The sequence below is a fragment of the Leptodactylus fuscus genome, chromosome 4 (assembly GCF_031893055.1).
Source record: "Leptodactylus fuscus isolate aLepFus1 chromosome 4, aLepFus1.hap2, whole genome shotgun sequence".
NCBI lineage: Eukaryota > Metazoa > Chordata > Amphibia > Anura > Leptodactylidae > Leptodactylus > Leptodactylus fuscus.
This window is the reverse complement of record NC_134268.1, coordinates 160,717,387-160,741,015: the sequence shown is the minus strand read 5'-3', so window position 1 is coordinate 160,741,015 and position 23,629 is coordinate 160,717,387. Positions and strand designations below refer to the sequence as shown.

The following is a 23,629-nucleotide window of genomic DNA, read 5'->3' as shown; positions in this document are numbered from 1 at the left end:
CCACTATGACACCCCAGGAAATGATGCCAACACCTCTGGAATGACACTGGGACAGCAGGGGAAGCATGTCTGGGGGCATCTAACACACCAAAGACCCTCTATTACCCCAACATCACAGCCTAACAACTACACACTTTACACACTCAATACCACCTCTCTGACAGTAGGAAAACACCTTGAAACATGTGTATTTGGCACTTGCAGTGAGGAGAGCTTGTCACCAGCAGTGAATTTGGCCCTTGTAGTAAGTTGAGGTTGGCACCAACATTTGTTTTGAAAATCAGGGTGGATTGAGCCTCTAACCAGCAGAGTTTGGGCAAATTCATGGTGGAGGGAGCCTCTAAAAACCCCAGTTTGGACCAATTCATGGTGGAGGGAGACTCTAAAAACCCCAGTTTGGACCAATTCATGGTGGAGGGAGACTCTAAAAACCCCAGTTTGGACCAATTCATGGTGGAGGGAGCCTCTAAAAACCCCAGTTTGGACCAATTCATGGTGGAGGGAGCCTCTAACCAGCCCAGTTTGGACCAATTAATGGTGGAGGGAGCCTCTAAACAGCCAAGTTTTGGGAAATTCATGGTGGAGGGAGCCTCTAACCAGCCCAGTTTGGACCAATTCATGGTGGAGGGAGCCTCTAAACAGCCCAGTTTGGGCAAATTCATGGTGGAGGGAGCCTCTAACCAGCCCAGTTTGGACCAATTAATGGTGGAGGGAGCCTCTAAACAGCCCAGTTTGGACCAATTAATGGTGGAGGGAGCCTCTAACCAGCCCAGTTTGGACCAATTAATGGTGGAGGGAGCCTCTAACCAGCCCAGTTTGGACCAATTAATGGTGGAGGGAGCCTCTAACCAGCCCAGTTTGGACCAATTAATGGTGGAGGGAGCCTCTAAACAGCCAAGTTTTGGGAAATTCATGGTGGAGGGAGCCTCTAACCAGCCCAGTTTGGACCAATTCATGGTGGAGGGAGCCTCTAAACAGCCCAGTTTGGGCAAATTCATGGTGGAGGGAGCCTCTAAAAAACCCAGTTTGGACCAATTCATGGTGGAGGGAGCCTCTAATTAGCCCAGTTTGGACCAATTAATTGTGGAGGGAGCCTCTAACCAGCCCAGTTTGGACCAATTAATGGTGGAGGGAGCCTCTAACCACCCCAGTTTGGGCAAATTCATGGTGGAGGGAGCCTCTAACCAGCCCAGTTTGGACCAATTAATGGTGGAGGGAGCCTCTAAACAGCCAAGTTTTGGGAAATTCATGGTGGAGGGAGCCTCTAACCAGCCCAGTTTGGGCAAATTCATGGTGGAGGGAGCCTCTAACCAGCCCAGTTTGGACCAATTAATGGTGGAGGGAGCCTCTAACCAGCCCAGTTTGGACCAATTAATGGTGGAGGGAGCCTCTAAACAGCCAAGTTTTGGGAAATTCATGGTGGAGGGAGCCTCTAACCAGCCCAGTTTGGACCAATTCATGGTGGAGGGAGCCTCTAAACAGCCCAGTTTGGGCAAATTCATGGTGGAGGGAGCCTCTAAAAAACCCAGTTTGGACCAATTCATGGTGGAGGGAGCCTCTAATTAGCCCAGTTTGGACCAATTAATTGTGGAGGGAGCCTCTAACCAGCCCAGTTTGGACCAATTAATGGTGGAGGGAGCCTCTAACCACCCCAGTTTGGACCAATTCATGGTGGAGGGAGCCTCTAACCAGCCCAGTTTGGACCAATTAATGGTGGAGGGAGCCTCTAAACAGCCAAGTTTTGGGAAATTCATGGTGGAGGGAGCCTCTAACCAGCCCAGTTTGGACCAATTCATGGTGGAGGGAGCCTCTAAACAGCCCAGTTTGGGCAAATTCATGGTGGAGGGAGCCTCTAACCAGCCCAGTTTGGACCAATTAATGGTGGAGGGAGCCTCTAAACAGCCAAGTTTTGGGAAATTCATGGTGGAGGGAGCCTCTAACCAGCCCAGTTTGGACCAATTCATGGTGGAGGGAGCCTCTAAACAGCCAAGTTTTGGGAAATTCATGGTGGAGGGAGCCTCTAAAAAACCCAGTTTGGACCAATTCATGGTGGAGGGAGCCTCTAATTAGCCCAGTTTGGACCAATTAATTGTGGAGGGAGCCTCTAACCAGCCCAGTTTGGACCAATTAATGGTGGAGGGAGCCTCTAACCACCCCAGTTTGGGCAAATTCATGGTGGAGGGAGCCTCTAACCAGCCCAGTTTGGACCAATTAATGGTGGAGGGAGCCTCTAAACAGCCAAGTTTTGGGAAATTCATGGTGGAGGGAGCCTCTAACCAGCCCAGTTTGGACCAATTCATGGTGGAGGGAGCCTCTAAACAGCCCAGTTTGGGCAAATTCATGGTGGAGGGAGCCTCTAAACAGCCCAGTTTGGGCAAATTCATGGTGGAGGGAGCCTCTAACCAGCCCAGTTTGGACCAATTAATGGTGGAGGGAGCCTCTAAACAGCCAAGTTTTGGGAAATTCATGGTGGAGGGAGCCTCTAACCAGCCCAGTTTGGACCAATTAATGGTGGAGGGAGCCTCTAACCAGCCCAGTTTGGACCAATTAATGGTGGAGGGAGCCTCTAACCAGCCCAGTTTGGACCAATTAATGGTGGAGGGAGCCTCTAACCACCCCAGTTTGGACCAATTCATGGTGGAGGGAGCCTCTAACCAGCCCAGTTTGGACCAATTAATGGTGGAGGGAGCCTCTAAACAGCCAAGTTTTGGGAAATTCATGGTGGAGGGAGCCTCTAACCAGCCCAGTTTGGACCAATTCATGGTGGAGGGAGCCTCTAAACAGCCCAGTTTGGACCAATTCATGGTGGAGGGAGCCTCTAAACAGCCCAGTTTGGACCAATTAATGGTGGAGGGAGCCTCTAAACAGCCAAGTTTTGGGAAATTCATGGTGGAGGGAGCCTCTAACCAGCCCAGTTTGGACCAATTCATGGTGGAGGGAGCCTCTAAACAGCCAAGTTTTGGGAAATTCATGGTGGAGGGAGCCTCTAAATAAACCCAGTTTGGACCAATTCATGGTGGAGGGAGCCTCTAATTAGCCCAGTTTGGACCAATTAATTGTGGAGGGAGCCTCTAACCAGCCCAGTTTGGACCAATTAATGGTGGAGGGAGCCTCTAACCACCCCAGTTTGGGCAAATTCATGGTGGAGGGAGCCTCTAACCAGCCCAGTTTGGACCAATTAATGGTGGAGGGAGCCTCTAAACAGCCAAGTTTTGGGAAATTCATGGTGGAGGGAGCCTCTAACCAGCCCAGTTTGGACCAATTCATGGTGGAGGGAGCCTCTAAACAGCCCAGTTTGGGCAAATTCATGGTGGAGGGAGCCTCTAAACAGCCCAGTTTGGGCAAATTCATGGTGGAGGGAGCCTCTAACCAGCCCAGTTTGGACCAATTAATGGTGGAGGGAGCCTCTAAACAGCCAAGTTTTGGGAAATTCATGGTGGAGGGAGCCTCTAACCAGCCCAGTTTGGACCAATTAATGGTGGAGGGAGCCTCTAACCAGCCCAGTTTGGACCAATTAATGGTGGAGGGAGCCTCTAACCAGCCCAGTTTGGACCAATTAATGGTGGAGGGAGCCTCTAAACAGCCAAGTTTTGGGAAATTCATGGTGGAGGGAGCCTCTAACCAGCCCAGTTTGGACCAATTAATGGTGGAGGGAGCCTCTAACCACCCCAGTTTGGGCAAATTCATGGTGGAGGGAGCCTCTAACCAGCCCAGTTTGGACCAATTAATGGTGGAGGGAGCCTCTAAACAGCCCAGTTTGGGCAAATTCATGGTGGAGGGAGCCTCTAAACAGCCAAGTTTTGGGAAATTCATGGTGGAGGGAGCCTCTAACCAGCCCAGTTTGGACCAATTCATGGTGGAGGGAGCCTCTAAACAGCCCAGTTTGGGCAAATTCATGGTGGAGGGAGCCTCTAAAAAACCCAGTTTGGACCAATTCATGGTGGAGGGAGCCTCTAATTAGCCCAGTTTGGACCAATTAATTGTGGAGGGAGCCTCTAACCAGCCCAGTTTGGACCAATTAATGGTGGAGGGAGCCTCTAAAAAACCCAGTTTGGACCAATTCATGGTGGAGGGAGCCTCTAATTAGCCCAGTTTGGACCAATTAATTGTGGAGGGAGCCTCTAACCAGCCCAGTTTGGACCAATTAATGGTGGAGGGAGCCTCTAACCACCCCAGTTTGGACCAATTCATGGTGGAGGGAGCCTCTAACCACCCCAGTTTGGACCAATTCATGGTGGAGGGAGCCTCTAAACAGCCCAGTTTGGGCAAATTCATGGTGGAGGGAGCCTCTAACCAGCAGAGTTGGGGGAAATCAGGGTGGAGGGAGCCTAGTATTAGCAGAATTGTGCAACGCTTATGGTGGATGAGTATGAGGATGCGGAGGAATTGGAGAGGTTGAGTACAGACATGGAGTTTCATGTTGGGGTGCTTTACACAGGTGGGCACAAAAATGACGGCTCTACCCAGTGGTGGTTCATTTTTATCAAAGTGAGCCGGTCGGCACTCTCAGCTGACAGACGGGTGCGCTTGTCAGTGATGATGCCACCGGCTGCACTGAACACCCTCTCAGATAGGACGCTGGCGGCAGGACAGGACAGCACCTCCAAGGCATATAGGGCAAGTTCAAGCCACAGGTCCAACTTCGACACCCAATACGTGTAGGGCGCAGAGGGGTCGGAGAGGACAGGGCTGTGGTCGGAAAGGTATTCCCGCAACATGCGCCTATACTTCTCACGCCTGGTGACACTAGGACCCTCCGTGGCGGCACTTTGGCGAGGGGGTGCCATCAAGGTGTCCCAGACCTTAGACAGTGTGCCCCTCGTTTGTGTGGACCGGTGAGAACTTGGTTGCCTACTGGAGGAACTGCCCTCCCTGCCGCCAACGTCACATGCTGGAAACATCTCCATCATATTCTGCACCAATTGCCTGTGGCAAGCATTGATGCGATTGGCCCTCCCCTCTACCGGAATAAAAGACGAGATGTTGTTTTTATACCGGGGGTCAAGGATAGCAAAGATCCAGTACTGGTTGTCCTCCATGATTTTGACAATACGCTTGTCGGTTGTAAAGCACCCCAACATGAACTCAGCCATGTCTGCCACAGTGTTAGTTGGCATGACTCCTCTGGCCCCACCGGAAAGTTCAATCTCCATTTCCTCCTCATCCTCCATGTCTACCCATCCGCGCTGCAACAATGGGACGATTCGAAGTTGCCCGGAAGCCTCCTGTATCACCATCACATCATCGGACAACTCTTCTTCCTCCTCCTCCTCCTCCTCCTCCTCCATTAAACGCAGTGAAGCGGACAGATGTGTGGACCTACTCTCCAGCTGTGACGGATCGGATGCTATCCCTAACTCCTCTGTGTGATCTGAGTTATCCCTGATGTCAATCAGGGATTCTCTCAGAACACACAAGAGCGGGATTGTAAGGCTCACCATCGCATCCTCAGAGCTCACCCTCCTTGTGGACTCCTCAAAGACCCGTAGGATGTCACAAAGGTCTCTCATCCATGGCCACTCATGGATGTGAAACTGAGGCAGCTGACTTTGTGGCACCCTAGGGTTTTGTAGCTGGTATTCCATCAAAGGTCTCTGCTGCTCAACCACTCTATTCAACATCTGAAACGTTGAGTTCCAGCGTGTGGGGACGTCGCACAAAAGCCGGTGTTGTGGCACATGCAGGCGTTGCTGGAGAGATTTTAAGCTAGCAGCGGCTACTGTCGACTTGCGAAAGTGGGCGCACATGCGCCGCACTTTCACCAGTAGCTCTGGAACATTGGGGTAGCTCTTTAGGAAACGTTGCACCACTAGGTTGAAGACGTGGGCCAGGCATGGAACATGTTGGAGTCCGGCAAGCTCCAGAGCTGCTACCAGGTTCCGGCCGTTATCACAAACGACCATGCCTGGGCCCAGGTGCAGCGGCTCAAACCATATTGCCGTCTCATCGAGGAGGGCATCCCTCACCTCGGAGGCAGTGTGCTGTCTGTCCCCCAAGCTGATCAGCTTCAGCACAGCCTGCTGACGTCTACCAACGCCAGTGCTGCAACGTTTCCAACTCGTAGCTGGGGTCAATCTAACAGCGGAGGAGGAGGCGGTGGCGGAGGAGGAGGCGGTGGCGGAGGAGGAGGCGGTAGAGGAGGAGGAGGAGGGGGGTGTTCTTCTCGTGTCCCTGCCAGGAATGTTAGGCGGGGAGACGAGGTACACCGGGCCAGTTTGGGAAGCAGTCCCAGCCTCAACTACATTCACCCAGTGTGCCGTCAGTGAAATGTAGCGTCCCTGTCCGCATGCACTTGTCCACGCGTCGGTGGTCAAGTGGACCTTTGTGCAAAGCGCGGAACTAAGGGCCCGCCTGATGTTGAGTGACACGTGCTGGTGCAAGGCGGGGACGGCACACCGGGAGAAGTAGTGACGGCTAGGGACGGCATAGCGAGGTGCCGCAGTTGCCATCAGGTCCAGGAAGGCGGGAGTTTCAACAAGCCGGAACGCCAACATCTCCTGGGCCAGCAGTTTAGCGATGTTGGCGTTCAAGGCTTGCGCGTGTGGGTGGTTAGCAGTGTATTTCTGCCGCCGCTCCAATGTCTGAGAGATGGTGGGTTGTTGTAAAGAAACGCCTGATGGTGCCTTTGATGGTGCAGGAGAAGGAGATAAGACAGGACCAGGGGAGGATGAGGTAGAAGTCAACAAAGTGGCGGAGGCAGATGAAGTGGTGTCCTGGCTCGTCCTCTGGAGTGCATCGCCAGCACAGTCAGCAGTGGCAGTGGCAGAGGCAGAGGCAGAGGCAGTGGCAGTGGCGTGAACGGCAGTCGGCCTTTGTCCTGCCGTTGCTGCCTGCCACTGATTCCAGTGCTTGGATTCCAAATGACGGCGCATTGAAGTGGTGGACAGGTTGCTCTTCTCAGAGCCCCTAATCAATTTCGAGAGGCAAATTGTGCAGACAACACTATATCTGTCCTCGGCGCATTCCTTGAAAAAACTCCACACCTTCGAGAAACGTGCCCTCGAGGTGGGAGTTTTTCGGGGCTGGGTACGAACTGGAACATCTTGGGAGATTCCGGGTGTGGCCTGGCTTCGCCTAAGCTGCTGACCTCTGCCTCTGCCTCTAGCTACCCTTTTTGGTGCTGCACCTGCCTCAACATCCACACTACTTTCCCCGCTTGACATCCCCCCTGTCCAGGTCGGGTCAGTGTCCTCATCATCCACCACTTCCTCTTCCAACTCCTGTCTCATCTCCTCCTCCCGCACAATGCGCCGGTCAACTGGATGCCCTGACGGCAACTGCGTCACATCATCGTCGATGAGGGTGGGTTGCTGGTCATCCACCACCAAATCGAACGGAGATGGAGGAGACTCTAGTGTTTGAGCATCTGGATACAGATGCTCCTCTGTTAGGTTCGTGGAATCGTGACGTGGAGAGGCAGGTTGAGGGACAATGAAAGGAGCGGAGAACAGCTCTGGGGAGCAGGGACAGTTTGGGTTATTGTTCTGTAAAGCTTCGGAATTTTGGGAGGAAGGAAGACAAGACTGTTGGGTAATAGGAGGAGAGGAGGCAGAGTCTGACTGGCTGCTGGACAATGTGCTGTAAGCGTTCTCTGACAGCCATTGCAAGACCTGTTCCTGGTTCTCGGGCCTACTAAGGTTTGTACCCTGCAGTTTAGTTAATGTGGCAAGCAACCCTGGCACTGTGGAGTGGCGCAATGCTTGCTGCCCCACAGGAGTAGGCACGGGACGCCCTGTGGCTTCACTGCTACCTTGCTCCCCAGAACCATTCCCCCGACCTCGCCCACGGCCTCGTCCACATCCCTTTCCGGGAGCCTTGCGCATTTTGAATTCCTAGTTAGAAATTGGCACTGTATACCAGTAGTAAAAATTGTGGGTGCACGTAACCCCAATATATTCTTTGAATTCCCAGTCAGAAACTGGCACTATATGGCAGTAGCAAGAAATGAGGGTATTTGTATTCCCAATATACTCTTTGAATTCCCAGTCAGACAATGGCACTGTATACCAGTAGTAAAAATTGTGGGTGCACGTAACCCCAATATATTCTTTGAATTACCAGTCAGAAACTGGCACTATATGGCAGTAGCAAGAAATGAGGGTATTTATAACCCCAATATATTCTTTGAATTCCCAGTCAGACAATGGCACTGTATACCAGTAGTAAAAATTGTGGGTGCACGTAACCCCAATATATTCTTTGAATTCCCAGTCAGAAACTGGCACTATATGGCAGTAGCAAGAAATGAGGGTATTTGTATTCCCAATATACTCTTTGAATTCCCAGTCAGACAATGGCACTGTATACCAGTAGTAAAAATTGTGGGTGCACGTAACCCCAATATATTCTTTGAATTCCCAGTCAGACACTGGCACTATATGGCAGTAGCAAGAAATGAGGGTATTTGTATTCCCAATATATTCTTTGAATTCCCAGTCAGACAATGGCACTGTATACCAGTAGTAAAAATTGTGGGTGCACGTAACCCCAATATATTCTTTGAATTACCAGTCAGAAACTGGCACTATATGGCAGTAGCAAGAAATGAGGGTATTTATAACCCCAATATATTCTTTGAATTCCCAGTCAGACAATGGCACTGTATACCAGTAGTAAAAATTGTGGGTGCACGTAACCCCAATATATTCTTTGAATTCCCAGTCAGAAACTGGCACTATATGGCAGTAGCAAGAAATGAGGGTATTTATAACCCCAATATATTCTTTGAATTCCCAGTCAGACAATGGCACTGTATACCAGTAGTAAAAATTGTGGGTGCACGTAACCCCAATATATTCTTTGAATTCCCAGTCAGAAACTGGCACTATATGGCAGTAGCAAGAAATGAGGGTATTTGTATTCCCAATATACTCTTTGAATTCCCAGTCAGACAATGGCACTGTATACCAGTAGTAAAAATTGTGGGTGCACGTAACCCCAATATATTCTTTGAATTCCCAGTCAGAAACTGGCACTATATGGCAGTAGCAAGAAATGAGGGTATTTGTATTCCCAATATACTCTTTGAATTCCCAGTCAGACAATGGCACTGTATACCAGTAGTAAAAATTGTGGGTGCACGTAACCCCAATATATTCTTTGAATTCCCAGTCAGACACTGGCACTATATGGCAGTAGCAAGAAATGAGGGTATTTGTATTCCCAATATACTCTTTGAATTCCCAGTCAGACAATGGCACTGTATACCAGTAGTAAAAATTGTGGGTGCACGTAACCCCAATATATTCTTTGAATTACCAGTCAGAAACTGGCACTATATGGCAGTAGCAAGAAATGAGGGTATTTATAACCCCAATATATTCTTTGAATTCCCAGTCAGACAATGGCACTGTATACCAGTAGTAAAAATTGTGGGTGCACGTAACCCCAATATATTCTTTGAATTCCCAGTCAGAAACTGGCACTATATGGCAGTAGCAAGAAATGAGGGTATTTGTATTCCCAATATACTCTTTGAATTCCCAGTCAGACAATGGCACTGTATACCAGTAGTAAAAATTGTGGGTGCACGTAACCCCAATATATTCTTTGAATTCCCAGTCAGACACTGGCACTATATGGCAGTAGCAAGAAATGAGGGTATTTGTATTCCCAATATATTCTTTGAATTCCCAGTCAGACAATGGCACTGTATACCAGTAGTAAAAATTGTGGGTGCACGTAACCCCAATATATTCTTTGAATTACCAGTCAGAAACTGGCACTATATGGCAGTAGCAAGAAATGAGGGTATTTATAACCCCAATATATTCTTTGAATTCCCAGTCAGACAATGGCACTGTATACCAGTAGTAAAAATTGTGGGTGCACGTAACCCCAATATATTCTTTGAATTCCCAGTCAGAAACTGGCACTATATGGCAGTAGCAAGAAATGAGGGTATTTATAACCCCAATATATTCTTTGAATTCCCAGTCAGACAATGGCACTGTATACCAGTAGTAAAAATTGTGGGTGCACGTAACCCCAATATATTCTTTGAATTCCCAGTCAGAAACTGGCACTATATGGCAGTAGCAAGAAATGAGGGTATTTGTATTCCCAATATACTCTTTGAATTCCCAGTCAGACAATGGCACTGTATACCAGTAGTAAAAATTGTGGGTGCACGTAACCCCAATATATTCTTTGAATTCCCAGTCAGAAACTGGCACTATATGGCAGTAGCAAGAAATGAGGGTATTTGTATTCCCAATATACTCTTTGAATTCCCAGTCAGACAATGGCACTGTATACCAGTAGTAAAAATTGTGGGTGCACGTAACCCCAATATATTCTTTGAATTCCCAGTCAGACACTGGCACTATATGGCAGTAGCAAGAAATGAGGGTATTTGTATTCCCAATATACTCTTTGAATTCCCAGTCAGACAATGGCACTGTATACCAGTAGTAAAAATTGTGGGTGCACGTAACCCCAATATATTCTTTGAATTACCAGTCAGAAACTGGCACTATATGGCAGTAGCAAGAAATGAGGGTATTTATAACCCCAATATATTCTTTGAATTCCCAGTCAGACAATGGCACTGTATACCAGTAGTAAAAATTGTGGGTGCACGTAACCCCAATATATTCTTTGAATTCCCAGTCAGAAACTGGCACTATATGGCAGTAGCAAGAAATGAGGGTATTTGTATTCCCAATATACTCTTTGAATTCCCAGTCAGACAATGGCACTGTATACCAGTAGTAAAAATTGTGGGTGCACGTAACCCCAATATATTCTTTGAATTCCCAGTCAGACACTGGCACTATATGGCAGTAGCAAGAAATGAGGGTATTTGTATTCCCAATATATTCTTTGAATTCCCAGTCAGACAATGGCACTGTATACCAGTAGTAAAAATTGTGGGTGCACGTAACCCCAATATATTCTTTGAATTACCAGTCAGAAACTGGCACTATATGGCAGTAGCAAGAAATGAGGGTATTTGTATTCCCAATATATTCTTTGAATTCCCAGTCAGACAATGGCACTGTATACCAGTAGTAAAAATTGTGGGTGTATATAGCCCCAATTCTATTGCTAGGGGACTTGCAGGGTATTTCTGGGGTGAAGGTGGGGGGGCACACCGTTGGAACGGGTATCGGGGTATATATCGGGTATACGGGAATACACTGACAGTGTATTCCATTCAGGATCCTGGGAAAGCTGGGTTGCGGCGATTGAGCCCGTCAGTGCCACGTTACACTGACAAGCTTCTCCCTGGAATTTAGCTCTTACAAGAGCTGTTGGTTGTCTTCTCCTTCCTATCCTAGCCTGTCCCTGCCTACCCAGAATCTAAGCCCTAGCTAGCTGGACGGAAACCTCCGTCCTCGGTGAATTGCAAGCTCAGAATGACGCGAAGCTGGGCGTCGCTGTTCTTTTAAATTAGAGGTCACATGTTTTCGGCAGCCAATGGGTTTTGCCTACTTTTTTCAACGTCACCGGTGTCGTAGTTCCTGTCCCACCTACCCAGCGCTGTTATTGGAGCAAAAAAGGCGCCAGGGAAGGTGGGAGGGGAATCGAGTAATGGCGCACTTTACCACGCGGTGTTCGATTCGATTCGAACATGCCGAACAGCCTAATATCCGATCGAACATGAGTTCGATAGAACACTGTTCGCTCATCTCTAATAATTAAGACTCCAAATTGCATTGCATATTTCAGATCTGGCCAGCAAAATAAAGACGCGTAGTACTGTATGCAAATAAGCAAAATCCTCTTTAATGGGTACACTTAGTTCTGTATACTTTTCAAAATATTGACTATGCAAATGAACAGAAAAGTGTCAAAATCTTACCAGGGGTAAGAATACAAATCTAGCCCACGGGGGGGATGGTCATTACTACACTGACCTTAGGTTTCCATGAAAAATAAAGTTTATAGAAAAAGTAATAAAAATGCAAAAATGGAGCGCCCAGATACATCTTACATAGCCATATGATATGCCAAAAATTATTTATACCAAACTTTAATTGTCATCTCAACGTAGGCAAAGCTTTCATTTGCTGGAGAAATTAGGTACAAAAAAGTGGATCCAGAGACAACCCCAAAACGGTCCAAAATAGAAAATAGGCCCAGAAAAATCCATAAAACATACTAGAACCATACAGATTGAGATAGTCAAGTCCTATAAGTACCTGGGTGTGCTCCTCAATAATAAGCTGTGCTGAGCTGATCACCTGGAGGCGCTGCACAGAAAGGGGTCACAGCAGGCTCTACCTGCCCAGGAGGCTGAGGGGCTTTGGAGTCCCGGGGACACTTCTTAGGGCCTCTTTAAACTCTATAGAGACATCAGCCATCCTCTTCAGAGTGGCCTGCTGGGGGAGTAGTAAATCAACCAGGGATAGGAATAGACTCGTGAAGCTGATTAGAAGGGCCAGCTCTGTCCTGGGGATCCCCCTGAACCCAGTACCGGTGAAGGGTGACAGAAGGATACTGTCCGTGGTTCCATACTGGAGAATAACTCCCATCCTATATGAGATCATGATAGCACTGGGCAGTAATGTCAGTGACTGACTGACTTCACCCCAAGTCTGAGAAGGAGCGCTATCGGAAGTCTTTCCTCCACGCTGTGCTCCATACAGAGAAATGAAAGATTCTGAAGTTGTGATATCACTTCTACTATTTTCTTTACCTTTATCTATTTATCTGTACCTACTATCACTATAATGCCTCTACCGTGGATCTTTTTGTACTCAAATTTTGTATGTTATATTATTATTGGATTATCTATGCTGCTGTAACACACTGAATTTCCCCATGGTGGCACTATTAAAGGATTATCTTATCTTAATTAAAAATTTCCTAACACTGACACCAGCCCCTGGTAGCTATGTGTTTGGGCCTTGTTAAGTGTTTGTTAAGATCAAAAACTGGAAGTTGGTTCTGTTGTATGGACTCTTTTTGTGGCTCCAAATATACCTTGTATGATTTTATGGATTCTTGCTTATTTCTATTTCAGCGATCATTACCATCGCTACCAATAAATTGTTCTCTTTACAATTACTAACTAGATCAGGAGAACAAGAGTTCCATCACCCTTATTTGTGGATGCACAGCAGCCACTTACAACAGAGAATTAACTTGCATTGTTGGAAATGCCAGTTATTTGCACAATTCTTTCTCTTACTCCTACAGTCTTCTATGGTGAGAGCTGGGCTCAAGTGAGGTCAACTCGTAATTGACTTCAACACGGAAGGAGCAATTGTGTGCTTGCAATTCGTGTACATTCAACACGGAAGGGGCAATTGTGTGCTTGCAATCTGTGTACATTCAACACGGAAGGGGCAATTGTGTGCTTGCAATCCGTGTACATTCAACACAGAAGGGGCAATTGTGTGCTTGCAATCCATGTACATTCAACACGGAAGGGGCAATTGTGTGCTTGCAATCTATGTACATTCAACACGGAAGGAGCAATTGTGTGCTTGCAATCCATGTACATTCAACACGGAAGGGGCAATTGTGTGCTTGCAAACCATGTACATTCAACATGGAAGGGGCAATTGTGTGCTTGCAATCCATGTACATTCAACACGGAAGGGGCAATTGTGTGCTTGCAAGCCATGTACATTCAACACGGAAGGGGCAATTGTGTGCTTGCAATCCATGTACATTCAACATGGAAGGGACAATTGTGTGCTTGCAATCCATGTACATTCAACATGGAAGGGGCAATTGTGTGCTTGCAACCTATGTATTTTCTCACAGATAAGACAAGACAGGACTGATGGGAAGTTCAGAAAGACAGCAGCTATTTTCCTGTAGTATGACAGAATGCTTAGTGATGAAAAAGATACAGTAATCTTCCGGACTCTTTTGTTCAATAATTATACATCTTCACTCCTAGCAGTTATATCTGTATCACAGAACTCACCTCTAAATGAAGGCAAGAAAGTGTTACCTTAAGTGTCCTTATCAGCTGAATGTACAGTGAATGATCGTTGTGCCTACACAATCTACTAGGCTGCTCTTTCCTGCCTACTTTCTTCAGGGTTCAGGAGCTATCTCCCTTTTTTGGGAGATTGTTAAACATCCAAAAGGACAGTTCATTCTGGGGCTATCTTCAACTCCAATGATGAGCCAGCAAAGAAATGAACATATATTAAATCCTGCCCTGGATATCATTTGCCTGCTCACTGAAGGAGAGTATGGACCTGTGAAAAATCCAGTGAAGCTTGTGCATTCTAAAAGACATCCCAGTTTATCCAGAAGATGGCTTACCAAAATATCAATTATGGATCTTCCACCTCCCTCACCGATACACAAGAGAAACAATGAGCAGTAGATTCTAGAACTCAGTAACAAGATTGTTGAGTGACTAACTGGAGAAGTTCCTATAAGGTGTCAGGATGTCAGAGTTCATCTCTCCAAGGGGGAATAGAATTAATAAAAAAACAATGATCTCTATAGGCACAAGATAATGGAGGATCACCACTCCCTTACTGAAAATAACAGCCAGAGGAAATCTGAGTTATTCAAAGGATAATAAAGTAGATGGAAGTGAGAACTCAACAAATAGAAAGGGATACGTTGCATGTTGGATTGTCTGCAGCCTACTGAAGTGGACACTTCTATAGGTATCAGCAGATAATTATTGCTGTTCTTTGGAGTGATGGCTTTCTTCTGTATTTTATGCTACAAGATGCAACAGGAGGATATCAAATGATCCCTAATGCTTAAGCCCAGTTCACATTTGCATTTGGGATTCCGTACGGAGAATCCTGCAAGCAGCACTTTTCTCTCCACATGTTTTGTGCGGATACCATGCAGGCCCCATTATCCTCTATGGGGTCCGTGTGTTTTCCCAGGTAACCTCTTTTCTAAGCATATAGGTTTCCGTTCAGAGGGTCCCCAAGCGGACTACCCGGACAGAATCACAACCGCAGATGTGAACTGGGCCTTATTCTGATCCGCCTGTTGCCTCAACAACAGATACAGTTAGGAAAATATTTACTTGTTCTGAATGATGGAAAAGTTTTACATGCAATTTCTCACTTATGACGCACTAGGCCATCCATATAAAAGACAGTTCCATGTTCCATTTGGTACTGAAATATTTTATAGAGCATGAAAAAATGCACCGTCCGAAAAAAAATTATTTACGTGTCCTTCTGAGTTTGTCTTCCCTAGAAGAAACATCTGCCCCATCTGCAAATATAGACCGGGTAAAGCCTATCTACTTGTGGTGGATGCAAAAATAGGATCAAAGTCAATTTTTGTTATATGTTTTTTCATTTTTTCTTTATACATGTCCAACAGCAAGGTATCTGCACAATACAACATTTTTTGCAATAAAAACAGAGATTTGCCGAAAGATTTTCAAACAATTTTTAACAATTGCAAAATATAGGAAAGTCAAATCACGTAAAAGTGTACATGAGCTGATAAAGCGAGGCAATTATTTTGCATGGATCTCTGGTTATAGTGGGTAGAAATTCCAACTGTTCGGTATACATACAGTATTCACTGCCCAGTATCACTTTATTGCCCTAGATATATAGACACTTTGCAGCACCACTTCTGTTGTCCTACATGTATTGACAGTTCTCAGTATCATTTCTCTTGTGCTATATGTATCATGTGTTGGGTGTATCTGGTTTTATTCTTTATACATACACAGTATACAGTCCAATTTTATTATTCTGTACATTAGGTAACAATTGTGTGCAATAAGCATCTCTCTTACACTGCATGATGTGTATATTCTCCAGCACCTGTTCTATATTCTATATACAGTATATATGGACAGTACACTCCCTTGTTTTATATATTGAATGTAATTCTGTCATATATATTCTCTCATAGTTTTATAGCTAAAAACCAAAACTGAAACCCGTACCATAGATTAAATTTAGGAACACAGAATTAAATATCCAGGAATCTGACTTATCAAACAAGAATAACTTTGTGCCACCCTTTACTATACCAATAATTGAAGCTTTTATTACTGCCATTCAGAATGACATTACAGCTTTAAAACATTATTGTTCTGTGAATTCTTTTCAATTCCCTACAGTATATATGGACAGTACACTCCCTTGTTTTATATATTGAATGTAATTCTGTCATATATATTCTCTCATAGTTTTATAGCTAAAAACCAAAACTGAAACCCGTACCATAGATTAAATTTAGGAACACAGAATTAAATATCCAGGAATCTGACTTATCAAACAAGAATAACTTTGTGCCACCCTTTACTATACCAATAATTGAAGCTTTTATTACTGCCATTCAGAATGACATTACAGCTTTAAAACATTATTGTTCTGTGAATTCTTTTCAATTCCCTAACATGAGAAGAGAAGCAGAGGGTTACGCCACCTCCTTAAGGAAATTGCCTTTGCAGGCCACCTTTCAGCGTATAGGGATTTGAATTAGAAGAATGTACAAATAAGTCTTCTTTGGTGGAAAAAGGAAAACTTGAACTAGCGCCACCTTTTGGATGGTAACTCCCTATAGATCAATGCCTGTTTTTCTCGAAAGCTAGTGGCATGATCTGGGATTAAAGCCAAGCAAGAGTTACCCATCTGCAGACACTAGTTACAAGTTACAGGGGCTTACTAAGTGAGAGGACATAGATGTAGGTGAGAACGGGTAATATGACTCTTTAAGTAGATTGTCTTTGAAGGGCACTTATTAGTAACTGAAAAGAATTATGATCTTAAAGATACACCCAAAGGTAGCCTGAAAAAGCAATTTCCTTGAGGAGACAAAGTACACCTACTGGCCCATCTATGACCTCTCACCTAACCAGCCAGTACCCCACTTTGCACTGATGAGCAGCAATAACCATGAACCATCTGTCTGTGGGGAAGATGGAGAAGATGTTTTATTGGGCTGTGCTCCTCAGCACTTTCTTTAATTCACAGTCAAGTAGTGTTTTTCTCTACAGTGTGCAGGAGAAGATGCATTTGCTTTATGGCAGTTCTCCTCGCACACAGAGTGCTAGCTCCGCGGTTCCTCCTCTGCACCCCTTCACTATGCCGGGCACTGATTACTTCTAGGAGGTGTCTGTCACTCACTTCCAGGTGCTGCTCTATAACAATAAGAGCTTCTTCTCTGCAGGCACCCAATCTTTACGTATAACCAGCTGCTTAGACACAAGGCTGAGCAGCTGCAGAAAAAAAAAATCGGAAACAGTCAATGTTGTAGATTTGCCTTCACCCCATGTTTTGGATTTAATGGCACAATATGAGTGCCTATCTTGGTCCAATGCCCCATCTCTGTGGCCACATATACAAGACACAGCATCAGTTGAATACAGATAGCAACTCCGGGAAGCTGAAATTTGATATTGACAAGCAAATTAAGACTAAATATTATTGATCTTATATCAGAGTATTCAGTCACACCAGTGTTATATGTCCATGCTACATTACCTAATCCACCCATATGTTTTGGACATGGGTTTTACTCTTAACAACATTGCCATTCTGTACTCTTGCACAAGGCCTCAAAAGATTTTGTTGATCCCTCTGATATACAGAATACATCTGACCTTTTATTGAAATTGCAGAATATTGTAGAATGCTTCTAGAGACTGAGGATCTTATTGTAGCATCTTATCATTTATTAAGTTTATATACATCTCCTTATCATCAAAGAGGATTAATGGCTGTTACAAAGCTACTGGAGCATATCTGCTGGTTTTCACATGTATTTACTTCCTCTTCTGGGATGAATTTTATATACAGTTAAAAAGGCCCACGTATACTTACACTTCTATAAGATAGGTGGAGGACATACATGCCTATGTACCCCATCACTTCAGACACGGTCTAAAGTCCTGGTGATACACAGATTATAGCTTTCTTCTTTTAGACTACATTTTAGAACATTAAGTTGATTTTTATGCTTTTCCTAACTCCTTAGGTAATTTATTCCATTTTTGGATTTGAATGTGGGCTTCAATAATAGAAAATTGACAACTACCTTATTTGTTAAATCAGAAATTATTAACATTGATGGTTCCTAATTTTAGTCAATTCTTGAGAGTCAAAGGTATTAACAAAGGAACAGAATGTGAGCAACAATGTGGAGATGTTACTACTAAAAAATTTAGAAAAAAAAGATATCTGAATCTTCTGGTATCAGAATATAGGTGCACATTTGAAAATCTTTTGTGGACAAATTGCTATCGGAATTATTTTATTATTTACGGTCAATGGTCTGTTCTAGGCAGAAGTTTCAAAAATATTCCTGAAGCTCAAGATTCTTCTTTTTTTATCCCCACTTGTGACATCAGACATGAGAACTAGTAGATCTAGCTTGTTCTTCCTGTCTGAATTGCATTCATTGCTCCTAAATGTTAAAAATAAACCACTACTTGTACCAGTCTGCACCCATTGTCATGCTCTCTGGTTTTCTGGTTTCTGCACGAAAAATGCGGAGAGAAAAGTGCTGCTTGTAGGAGAGGGGAACAGAATGGCCCAAACACAGATAACAATGCCTGACAAACACAGTCCGGGCTTACCTCCATGTGATCTCAACACTCCTGTGTATTCCCTTCTGTTTAGCACGTGTGAGCGCTCCCGAGTCAATCCCTTACAGATTTTGCCTATATTAGTCTGATCGGCCCTCTGAACTATGCCCTAGCAATATAGAATCTGTTGCTTCTGAGTCTGCGAGGTTTCCATACTACATTGTGTTTGTTTTATCGTTGAATGACCTCAACTTGCTTGTGACTGTGCCTCTGATCTTGAATCTGTGCTGCTGCTTACCCATGTATGACCTTGCCTTGGACTACTGAACCTGAGCTGTCTACCTTTACCTTGGCGTATTCACGGCCGTGTTTCTCTCCACCTCCTTCTTCACTCTGTTCCCAACTATCCCACTGCGTGTACCCTCTGATGCCTTATATGAGAGTCCACTTACTCATAGTCCTTGGCCAGCACCAACCTGTACCAGGACCCCTCCAGTAGGTGGCACAGCGGATTCACACCTCTTCCTCCTGTTATGCTACCTGAGAAAAAGATTTAAGTCTTCCTGTCCCTATGAAATACTGAGGCCATCTTGTCATCTATCATGTTCTCCCATTTGGTGGTAATAGGCAACAGCTGTTGTAGAACAAAGAGCTGCAATGGATTTATTGACTCAATAACCTGAAACAGGAGCAAAACCCCCGAGGTCTATATTACATCTAAATAATACATTTATTTATGCTAATTGTAAATATAATGATCACTCCAAGGTGTTCAATAATTGCTTGGCAAGGATCATTATCGGCAATTATTTTCTGTTATTATTTTTTCATTTTAACATGTACGACCAACTTTTTTTCCCAAGCTCCCTAAACATTAAGCAATATACACCTATTATTCTCATACTACGTGGAGCTGGTGTTTTCATTAAATTGCTAAATAATTATTGATTATTACTGGGTATTTGTCGGCCGCTTGGTTGTTAATAGAGCAACAGGCAATAATCTATAAAAGTTTAACTGCGTGAAAGTGAGTGAAAACACTGGCGGCATGTACCGATGTGCGACCACTGCTTCATCCATGATATTGCTTGAGATAGGCTTTATGTAGAGCTGAAACATTACGTGGATATGGGTGCGTAAAGTACAGTATAACACTTTTAATCTGAACTATAGAGATAGATAAATAGGCAGATAGATAGCATAGATAGATAGATAGATAGATAGATAGATAGATAGATAGATAGATAGATAGATACCATAGATTGATAGATAGCTAGCTAGATAGATAGATAGATAGATAGATAGACAGATAGAAGATAGATAGATAGAACCTTTTTGTTTCATCATAACAAAAATATGAAATATAACAAACATGTTTGACACACTTACTTAATGAAATCATGCATAGTACACTGTCTACCAATAAGTATTTGGACACTCATGCAAATGAAGATATCTGCGGTCGTGATGTATGTGACGCTTTCCACCGTTAAATAGGAAACAGCATTGGCATTAGTCACATGCAAGATGCCACGAAGTGCAGAGTTGTCTGATTTTTTGAGAAAGAGGTAATTGTGGGGTACCACAGAAATGGTCAATTCTTAAGGGACATAGCAAGGGAACTGAATTACCCAAAATCGACAGTGGCCTATGTCATTACGGAGTGGAAGGTGAGCGGTGATTGGCGGAATGTGCCCCGAGTTGGCAGACTCCTGAAACTGGGAGATAGAGACCGACGGGTGCTGGCCAGAGAAACCGCACCCAACAGATGGCTCACATACACCAGGAGATTCACCAGGCATCCGGGAGTGTTGTGTCGATCAATACCATCCGTAAGCAAGCATCTGCTGAGTTCTACCAACTATTGCATATTGTCAGGGTCTGGGGTTGCTAGGTGGGGTGGCATAGACACAAAAGTCCAGTTTCTTTAGTCCAAAACAAAGGTAGAGTTTATTTTCACTCAAAAAGGCAGTGCAGCAACAAATGAAAACAATACAAAAATAAATACCTGCCCGGCTAGGCTCTAACTAAACGTAGAATAGGTTACCTCACCTAGAATAACAGAAATCCAAAAGCCAGTAGAATCATTCAGCCTCCTTGACGAGGATAGTCTCTGCAGCTGACTCGCTGCCGGAACATCCCCAAAGTGTGGAATGGAGGGGGGTGGAATGACAGGTCTCACTACCAACCTACCTGCCATTCCTAAAAATCCAGCTCAATACTGAGCATTTACCAAAATGCTCAGCAGACGAAAGTTGTCTCCTGAGAACAAACATTCCTTCTGGAGTTTTCTCATCTCACCCACCTGAGTAGTCTGGCTGAGATGTATACCCCCTCCATTACCTGACCAGCCATCAGCTTACAATATAAATAAATGATGTTATTCTATTCTACCACAGGTGTCCAAATACTTATTGGTAGACAGTGTACATATAATGGCAATGACATAGTCTGCTCCTTAAACACTACCCTAATGTAATTTATAATGGATCCACATCTAGTCATTTATTTACATATTTTCTTCCTACTGCCATCTTACTAAAAATGTACACAATAAAAAATCTCCTAGCCAAAATGGAGATATGTGCCAATGGTCACACAGTTGCTTCTCTAACTTGTAATACTATTAGCCTTGTTTGGCAGATCACCAGTCACATCAAAGCATCTGCTTGGTAATTGTTGTGAAAGAGAGTGCATTCAAGCAAGATATGCACTAGAAGCTAGCGGCTGGTGTGAGCACATATTACATGGCCAGACTAGACCCAGCTGCCTGCCTTGTAACAAGCTTGTAAAAATCATTTCAGTGTTTGTGTGCAATCAAACGGTAATTGTGAATTGTGTCAAATACGCCAAGATTTCTATGTGCGCTTAATGCACTGGCATCGGCTTTGTTTACGGGGAGTTAATATAGGACGTGTCTATTACATTTCTTTTAAAACCAAATTCCCTCAATCATTGTAAAATGTTTGGACAGAAACAAATTGTTGATCAGCGTGAAAACCATGTTGTTTTGTTTGGCTGATGGAACGTGTGATTATACAGTTAATGCAGCATGGCTGTCTTTCAGTTACAAAACTTTTTCACATCTCTTCACTCTGTCTAGCCTTAGGGAGTTCAGAGGTTGTGATTGCACCTCGATCCTGGTACTTAAAGGGGTCCATAAGAAAACATTAGCATTGTAAATTGCACATGGTAGGTTCAACACAGTCTTTAATGCCTGGTAATCTAGTTGTTCCCTGAGGTGGCTGCTGCCTCTAGCTCAAACCATAGCTCTTATCGCCCAAGCACTGTATGCAGGGTTGCATCAGGCAGGATACCCTGCATATGCCCCCTCCCCTCCTCAATGGATGAGCACTGTGAGCAGAGGGAGGGGGCGTTCCTCCCTGCTCACACTGTACAGCGCTATAGGCGCTGCTGTGGAGGAGGACGTACCTGACTGACTGTCAGGAATGCCCTTGTGACTGTAAAGAGCTACGGTACCGGGACCAATAGCTCTTTGCCCGGGGCACAGATCAGGAAAGCCGACACTGCGCGGAATTCAGCGCACTGTCGGCTTTCCAGCAGTATATAGAACTGCCTGTGCCTCGGACCATGAAAGGTCCTCTTTAAGTTTTCTTTCATGTAATGTATTACTGAATTATCCATGCTGCTGTAACACACTGAATTTGCTCATGGTGGGACTATTAATGGATTATCTCATTTTAACTAGTAAAGGTGGCATCTGCCATAGATGAGAAAACAGTAATTGTTTATTGTGTGATTTATTATCTCCTAGTTCTGGAAGATCCTTTGATATAGACAGAAACCACCATAGGATTTAGCAGGGATTTAGAAGTTCATGAGGAGCAGAAATATCTATCCAATACTACAGAGAAGAACAAAGGCATTTACAATTAGAACCTACAGAATTAGAAGAAGCAGTAGGGCCACACGGTGGCTCAGTGGTTAGCACTGAAGCCTTGCAGCGCTGGAGTTCTCGGTTCAAATCCAACCAAGGGAGTTTGTATCTCCTCTATTTGCCTCTCCTCACTTCTTGGCTAACTGAGCCCTCTGTCAGCTATTCAAAGTGCACTTAGCTGCCCCTGTTATCTCTGTATATAAATCAGTTTAGTCTCCGAGCACAATGCTGACCTGAGCTGTACTTTACCCAGGCCTCATTCACATCTGCCTTGGTAATCCATTCAGGGGAGTCCTCATGGGGTCCCCCCGAACGGACCACTGAACACATTGGCAAGTGGTGTGCAGTGAAAGCACATGGACCTCATAGACTATAATGGGGTCCGTGAGCTTTCCGCACAGTCTCCGCACAAGTCACATAGACAGGAGAGTAGATGTGAACTACTTTTCTGTCCGCATGGAACATGCGGACACCGCGTGAAAAGCACACGGACTCCATTAGAGTCTATGGTGTCCGTGGGGTTTCACTGTACACTGCTTGCCAATGTGTTCGGTAGTCCGTTCGGGGGGGTCACAATGCGGACTCACCTAAACGGATTACCTAAGCAGATGTGAACAAGGCCTAAGGGTCCATTCACATGGAGGAAAATGGCGCTTTAATTTTCCATGCTGAAAAAAAAGCCTCCCATTGATCTCAATGGGTTCCGCTACCTTTTTTTCTACTAGCGAATTTTCCTCAAACCCCAAAATATAATAAGTAGAGGCCTGGGGAAGGTAAGTAAATATAACTAACACTTATACTCACCTGCTTCAGCTCTCCTGGGCACTATCGCTGTGCCCAGAGGTCTCCAGTGTCCTCTTCAGGTTTTTTCTGGCGTGCAACTGACATCACACAACACGGCCTGTGATTGCACCTCAGTGGTAAGATGGGGCGTGCAGACGTAATGATGATGGTGCACCACACATGACCAATCACAGGCCTCAGCAGTGACCCAAGAGACATGTGACGTCTGTCGAAAAAGACACTGGGAACCATCTGACACCCAGGAGAGGTGCACATAAGTGGTTATTATTTTTACCCACCTCTCCTGGGCAGGTCTGAATTGGAAAGGGGCCCAGTAGCATGTAAATTCATCACATGATGTCGGGCTCCTTTCCATTTGTGGCACTTTCCAAAGTCAGAAGAGATGAGTGACAATCTTTGCTGCTAGAGGTTATAGTGGAGACAGCGATTGAGGAATCAGGCTTTCCTTGACTGCTATCTCGGTGCTGCAGGTTCATGGCCATGGTTGTTCC

The 23,629-nt window shown here is 44.9% G+C and overlaps 1 protein-coding gene across 1 annotated transcript in view; it reads right to left on the bottom strand.

Moving 5' to 3' along the window:
• Positions 1-23,629, bottom strand: part of CPNE4 (copine 4) — a 301,821-nt gene that overhangs the window by 266,067 nt on the left and 12,125 nt on the right. The window lies entirely within an intron of this gene.